Raw genomic sequence first — 7,943 nt, 5'->3', positions numbered from 1 at the left:
AGAAGATGGCTTTGTGAGTACACAGTCAGAACAAGCAGTGTTTACCCATTTTGAGAAGAGTTTCTCAAAGAAGGTATCCTGAAACACTTTCTCCTGCTACAAGGATAGACTTGCAAGGAAGCCACTCTTCTTGAGTATGCAAAGGATGCCTTCACTAGAATGCAGACAGATATGCATTGCAGTCCTGGTCCTTTAGGACTGTCCAGATACATCACTGCAGGGTGGATAAATCTGTGCAGTTCTGGGGTTCGTGAATACGTAGCCCACTTGCCTTGTGTGAAATCTTAGGCACATTCTACACTATCAGCTTTATAAGGAACAAAGTTGATATATTTTTCTCCTTATTTTTCATATTTCTTATTTGGTTTAGAGTCAAGATGTGGAAGAATGTGTTTTCATGGCCTCTTAAAAACTCAACCATATTGGAGCAAAACCGTAAGAATAGTTTGGGAGTCAGCGAGACAGAAAAGAGAAGAGCTGTGGATCTGTTTGTAGACCCACTCCTGAGGGCAGAGGAAACATGTGCTCTATAAGGGCAGCTTGCTTCAAGAGTTTGATGGAAGAGGGCCTCTGCTGTGCAACTTGTTTGTTCATCCAACCTCACTAATCAGGGAAATGATTTTCTAGTTAAAGGAGTGAGTGTATATAGAGAGGCCTCATGGGTTTGGTCATGCCTGTTCCTCCACATATAAGATAAAATATCAGGAATGGAGGATAAAAATTCCCTAGGAAAAACCAATGTATGGTTTAAATGGCTTAGTTTTCTGCCTATTAAGTGTTTTAGGTTTGCCTCCCTGAAATGACTCTGAGATTTCTTCATTGACATTTTTCTGTATGTATCTAGATCATTCAGTCATGTGATCAGACAGTTTATTTCTTTGCAGATGGCTAACTGCTTAGTATGGACTGTGATAGCGTATGTTTACCCTCAGAGGGAGGGCTAACTCATCTCCCCAGAACCTTAGGATATTTCTCTGGGTCTCCACGTTCTAATAATACGTCCCCGGTGGTGGTTTAGTGGCTAAGTCGTGTCTGACTCTTGAGATCCCATTGTCTGTAGCCTGCCAGGCTCCTCTGTCCATGGGATTTCCCAGGTTAGAATACTGGAGTGGGTTTCCTTCTCCAGGGGATCTTCCTGACCCAGGATCAAAACCCTCCACCCTTCCCCTACATTGCAGGCAGATTCTTTTACCGCTGAGCCACCAGGGAAGCCCCCTACTGTCTCCTTAAGGCAAATGCAATTCCTGACCACAAGTACGTAATTTGTCGCACCAAACTGGACAGAAGATTTTTGCTAGTTGCTGGGGTCCCAGTCTAGTGGCTCTAATAAGTATGTTTTCTCAGTTTCAGCCTGAAGAAATGAGGTGTTTTACTTTAAGCTAAAGACAAGGGGGTGCAGGAGGGTGGGAAGGTATTGGTGCTTAAGGTGGTGGAGGATCTGCCTGCTCCTGGCGGTTGCTATAGAAACGTGACGTCAACGAGGCGACCTTGAAGACTTTTTAATGGAGACAGAAGCGCCTGGAGAGGAGAGCAGGTTTCGGCCTTAGGTGTTTGGAACTGAGTTGGGAGAGTGAGTTCCTGCCGTGGGCGCTGGACCCCCCTGGGGCGTGGGGAGACAAAGTTATCCACACTCAAGTGGCTGCTTTCCCGCTTTGGGTCTCGGTGCCCCGCTGTCTCGTAGGTAAAGCATTGGGGTCCCGCCCGGCCCCAGTGAGTGCGGTGTGCTGCGCCAGGGGTGTCCTGGAGCCACTTTCCTCCTAAATGCAGGAGCTCGGGAAGTGAGACAGATAGCGACTCTCTCTGAGCCTCAACTTTCCCTTCTGTAAAATGGGGGTAAGAATGCTTTCCCCACAGGATCTCTGAGACCATTCAATTCTAACACATGAGTAAGCCGATGGCCCTGTGGTTATTGCGGGATCATGAATGTCTGTATGAATCCAGGCCACTTCTTACTCCTTGTCAACTTTGTTGTTAAGAGATAGATGCGAAAAGGAGAAGAAAAAGGCCATGGTGGGAAGGTCATTGTAACATCTGGTTGTTACTATCCAGTTGTTTCAGTGGCATTGTAACTACCCAGTGACTAGCATGGTTGTGGGGCACAGTTACACTGATAAACCGTGGTGATTGCTGGATGTGTCTCTCCCTGTGCAGCCCTCATGCCAGTGGCCTTTCTCATCAGGTGTCTGAAGGAGACAGCTTCTGAGGATCAGTGTCCTGTTGACTGATAGAGCTTCTACTCCAGGTTCAAGGGCAGTGGTCCTCAGGAGACCCCAGCAATTCACATCTTCAGTTGGATATGACGCCTGACTCAAGTGAGTTCATAGATCTGATAAAAGCACGTTGTGGGCTATCTCTGTAAGGTTCACAAACTAGACTAAAAGTAGCTACTTTGATCTCATCATGGAAATGAGTTTGGCAGGTGGGATTTCATTCCATCAGCTGCTACATGCTTTTTAGTAACTCTTGAGGCCCATCTGAGAGAAGACTTTTTCTTTGTGATAAGAAGCAATGGATTGTCCAGTTGGGAAGGCAGTTTATCTTTAACATTCATTTGTAATAAATATAGTTAAATTAAATAAATAAACATACCATATAAATAATAATAATCAGTGATTCCCTTGTGTATCTCAGATGGGTATGCAAATATGCAGTTGTTAGATCTTCCTAACAATTTGACATTGTAATGTAGATTGTTCCCTGTTGCAAATAGGTTTTATTCCCTTTTATAATGACATGTTTTTAGAAAAACAGACAACTTCCAAGTGCTGGTTTAGAATGTCAGCCATAGAATTTATTACTTAAAAGTAAGCAGTTTTGCTTTAGAGTTTGTCCTAACATAATGATACTCAGCCACATTCCCTGAAATAACCAATTCTGCTAAATATCAATATGATTTCCCTGGGATGTAATATTTTTATTTCTATACTTCAGAAAGAAATGAACATCAACTTACCCTAAATATTTGGGTATATTTTATTGCATATGATTATTTTGTTTATATGGAGCATACCCCATTTGATAAGATATAATGTGGATGTGTTAATACCACAAGAGCACAATTGTAGGAATTTTTCACCTGATTAATTGCATCAGAGAATTATGAATATATAAATATATTTCAAATGTTTTATTGAGGTAAGGTCAACGTACAATAATACTGTGGATATTTAAAATATATGCTCTGTTTTGATATATGTATGCACCTGTGAATCTAATACTACAGTCAAGATAATGAACATATCTATCATCTCAATAGGCTTCCTTGTGCTCCTTGGTAATATGCCCACTAAGCTCTCCTCTGCCTCTTTCTCTACTTCAACCTACCTCATTCATAGGTATCCACTGACTTTTGTCACTATAGATTAGCTTTTGTTTCCTGTAATGTGGAACTATCCCATTATTTGGATATATAACAATTTATTCTGTCCATTCACCTGTTAATGGATATTTGGGTTGTTTCCAATTTGGGGCTTTTGGAAATAAACCTTCTATGAACATTTGTATATATAATTCTTTCCTGGGACATATATTTTCTCTTTCTATGTAAGTACTTACAAGCACAATGGTTTGGAGTAGGCAATGGCACCCCACTCCAGTACTCTTGCCTGGAAAATCCCATGGATGGAGGAGCCTGGTGGGCTGCAGTCCATGGGGTCACTAAGAGTTGGACACGACTGAGCGACTTCACTTTCACTTTTCACTTTCAGGCATTGGAGAAGGAAATGGCAACCCACTTCAGTGTTCTTGCCTGGAGAATCCCAGGGACGGGGGAGCCTGGTGGGCTGCCGTCTATGGGGTCGCACAGAGTCGGACACAACTGAAGCAACTTAGCAGCAGCAGCAGCAGCAGCAGCATAGGGGTGTAGTGATTTCTCATAAGTTTTCATTTGTATTTTCCTAATGACTGATGATGATGAGCATCTTTTCATGTGCTTGTTTGACAGGTGTATATCTTAGGTGAAGTATCTGTTCAAATCTTTTGTTCACTTATTTATTGAAGTGTCTTTGTGAGATTTTTAATTCTGGATAACAAATCTGCAAATCACAAATATTTTCTCTCATTCATTCAATGGCTTGTCTTTTTATTCTCTCAACAGTGTTCTTAGAAGAACATAAGTTTTAATTTTGTGGAAATTCAGTGCATCAATTTGTTCATTTATGGTTTGATTTTGCTTTTGATGTCATATCTAAGAAATCTTTACCAAACCTAAGGTCACAAGAATTTTCTACTGTATTTTTCTAGAGTTTTAGAATAGTTTTAGCTTTTATGTTCACATCAGGGATTCTTTTTGAGTTACCTTTTGTATGTAGTGCATTATATAGATCAAAGTTCACACTCAGATGCTCAGTTGTGTCCTGCGACCCCAGTGGACCATAGCTTGCTAGGCTTTTCTGCCTGTGGGATTTCCCAGGCAAGAATACTGGAGTTGGATGCCATTTCCTCCTTCAAGGAATCTTCTCTACCCAGGGATCGAACCTGCATCTCTTGCATCTCCTGCATTGGCACGTGGATTCTTCACCACTAGTGCCACCTGGGAAGCCCCATCGATCACAGTATATATTTGTGCATATTGCTATCCACTTGTCAAGTTCCATTTGTTGAATAGACTCCTTTTTCCACTGAATTGCCTTTGTAGCTTTGTTGAAAATCAGTTGCCCATATATGTGTGGGTCTATTTCTGGAATTTTAATTTTGTTCCTTTGATATACATTCCTACCTTCATCCCACTACCACAGTGCCTTGATTACTATAGATTTATGAGTTTTGAAATAAGAAAGTGCTTATCCGCCAACATTTTCCTTCTTTTCACAGTTGCTTTTTGTAGACTAAAGTGAAAGTGAAAGTGAAGTCGCTCAGTCATGTCCGGCTCTTTGTGACCCCATGGGCTGTAGCCTACCAGGCTCCTCTGTCCATGGGATTTACCAGGCAATAGTACTGGAGTGGATTGCCATTTTCTTCTCCATTGTAGACTAAGGCCTTTGCATTTTCAATGACTTTTAGAATAATCTCATCAATTTATTTTTTAAAAAAAGAACATTTGGGTTTTTATTGGGATTGAAGGAATCTCAGTTTGGGAAGAATAGACATCTTCACAATACTGAGTCCTCTGACCATGGAGGATGATATACCCCTTCATTTATTTAGGCCTGCTTTAATTTTTCTCAGCAGTGTTTTACAGTGTTCAGAGTTTAGGCCTTGCACATTTGTGGATGCAGATGTACAATATAGATTATCTCTATGTAGTTCATACTTTTTGATGATATTGTCATGGGAATATTTTTATTATAATTTCCAGGTATTATATTTTCACCACATGTGTCCGTAGCTGACTATTTCTGGGAAATCTTTGTGGTTTAAAGCACAGGTTACTCTAGGATGGAAAAGATACTTGAGTTTTAATACCTATATTAGAGTTCTCAAAGAGAATGGGATGTATATATAGAGAGATTTATTTTAAGGAAGTGACTTATTAGTTTGTGGAGTCTGATGGGGGAAGCTGAAAGACTGGAAACTGAGGAAAGACTTTTAGTTGGAATCTGGAGGTTGTCTGCTGGTGAGTCATGAGAAGCTGATGATGGAGAAAAAGTCCAAAGGAAGGAATTCCCTGGCAATCCAGGGGTTAGGACTCCGAACTTTCACTGCTAAGGGCCTACGTTCAGTCCCTGGTCAGGGAACTAAGATCTCATGAGCCATGTGGCAGCATGGCCAAAAAGAAGAATAAAAAAATCCAAAGGAGCTTAATTGTGAACCCATGTGGGAAAGCAATCTGTGGTTGCAGGTGGGAAGGAAGGACCAGTGTATTTTTGAGTAATTCCATTAACAGAGACACATCAGCTATGAGAGACCTCTGTATGGCAGATGTTAAATTAATAGTACACTAATATCAGTTGTGTAGGTCAGGATTTTTCCAAGGGTGGTCCATAGACAACTTCATCAAAACTGCCCGGGGTGCCTGTTGAAACAGCTGATTTCTGGGCTCACCTTGGTGATTTTAGATTCTGCTGTATCTAAAATAGGGAGGTGGATTGGGAGGGTGTGTATGTGTTGATTACTTTCTCCTGTTGGTTGTGATATCATCCAAGTTGGAAAAGCACTGCTGTGGCTTTGCAAGAAGGTGGTTTTACAATTTTTTAAAAATTTTTAATCCTTTAATGTATAATTTTGGTGTCAACTTCTCCCTCCTACAACTCAAATTTAAATATCTGCATTTGATCCCAGTAGGTAGAAAAGTCTGACAAAGGTCCATGTATTTATTTTTTTTAACTGCACCAAAGGCGTATCCTAGCTTTATTAAAGGGCCCGCACCACAGTCAATATAAATACACAAAAAGTCCCATCAGTTTAATAATAATAAAAAACCCCAAAAATGGAAAACGGAGGGGACAGGGAAGAGGCCCCTGGGGCAGGGGCACGGGGAGCCCTGCTCGTGGCACCAGGCCTGACCGCAGGGCTCCCTGGTATTGCTGTTGCTATGAGGTCGGGGGGCAGCGATTGTCCTGTGGAGCCACCGCTCAGCTGGGTCAAGGACCCTTACTTCTTCTGGGGTGTGCTCAGCTTCTGCATGCCCCGGATCTTGTCCAGCAGGTCAGAGATGAAGGCCTCAGTGGGTTTGTAACAGTCAATCAGCAGCTCCTTGACCCTGGCAGCCCGGGTATTATCGCTCTCCGTGACCGGGAGTTCATCCCCGTCGATTTCCAGCTCTGGGATCTCCTCTTCCTGGCAGTCGTAGAGGCGAGTGAGCTGCTCCAGGACCCACTCCTCCAGGATGAGGCGCTTCCGTAGCTCCTTGCGGTCGTACTTGACCGTGACCTTTCCTTGGGGCCTCACTGGGACCTTGTTGTCCGAGCCGCCTGGGCCCTCGCCTGCAGCCCCAGGGGGGCTCTGAAAGTAGACGCGGGGCCCTGGGCCGCCACTCCCCGGTTCGGGGGCCGGGGCCGCCAACGCTGCGCCCCCCGCGGGGCCGCTGTCCGCCATGGCGGCTGCCGGGGCCACGTGCGTGCGTCGGGCCCCTCCCTGCGCCGCTGCCTCCCGCTGGCTCCAGGCCGCTGGCTCGGGTTAGCTCGTGAGCTCGGCTCTGCGTGGCTCCGCGGCGAGGGCGGCGGCGGGGGAGCCCCGGGGCAGCTGCAGCATGCGGAGCCCCCGAGCCTGGCCTGGCTGCGCCCTGCCCCCTCCCCACTGATCCACCCGCCCTTTGTCCCCCGCGGCCCAAAGGTCCATATATTTAAAGCTATGGTTTTTCCAATAGTCATGTATAGTCATGTACGGATGTGAGACGGCTGAGCGCTGAAGAATTGATGCTTTCGAATTGTGGTACCGGATAAGACTCTTGAGAGTCCCTTGGACAGCAAAGAGATCAAACCAGTCAATCCTAAAGGAAAGTAACCCTGAATATTTATTGGAAAGACTGATGCTGAAGTTGAAGCTCCAATACTCTGGCCACCTGATGCAAAGAGCTGATTCATTGGAAAAGACCCTGATGCTGGGAAAGACTGAGGTCAGGAGGAGAAGGAGGCGACAGAGGATGAAAAAGGTTGGATGGCATCATCGACTCAACGGACATGAATTTGAGCAAACTCTAGAGATAGTGAAGGACAAGGAAACCTGGTGTGCTGCAGTCCGTGGGGTCACAAAGAGTCGGACACGACTGAGCGACTGAACAACAACAAGGTAAAAAAGGGAACAATTCCTTCTTTTCAGTAATACTTATTCAGCATTTTATATGGGGGGGACTGCAGTAGTTTCCCAAGGCTGCCATGACAAAGTACTACAAGCTGGGTGGCTTAAACAATAGAAATGTATCGTCTCACAGTTCTGGAGGCGAGAAGCCTGAAATCAATGTGTTAAAAGGACCTTGAGCCCTCTGAAACCCGTTGGGGAATCTGTCTGAGCTTCTTCCTAGCTTCTGGTGGCAGTCTTTGCATTTCTTGGCTTGGCGCTGTATA

At 44.2% G+C, this 7,943-nt stretch overlaps 1 pseudogene; it reads right to left on the bottom strand.

The window, feature by feature from the left end:
* Positions 1-6,250: 6,250 nt before the first annotated feature.
* Positions 6,251-7,146, bottom strand: LOC133242977 (protein phosphatase 1 regulatory subunit 14B-like; annotated as a pseudogene).
* Positions 7,147-7,943: the final 797 nt, after the last annotated feature.

This window comes from Bos javanicus, chromosome X (genome assembly GCF_032452875.1).
Source record: "Bos javanicus breed banteng chromosome X, ARS-OSU_banteng_1.0, whole genome shotgun sequence".
NCBI classification, from domain to species: domain Eukaryota; kingdom Metazoa; phylum Chordata; class Mammalia; order Artiodactyla; family Bovidae; genus Bos; species Bos javanicus.
The sequence above is the reverse complement of the archived record's forward strand: the minus strand, read 5'-3'. Positions and strand labels throughout refer to the sequence as shown.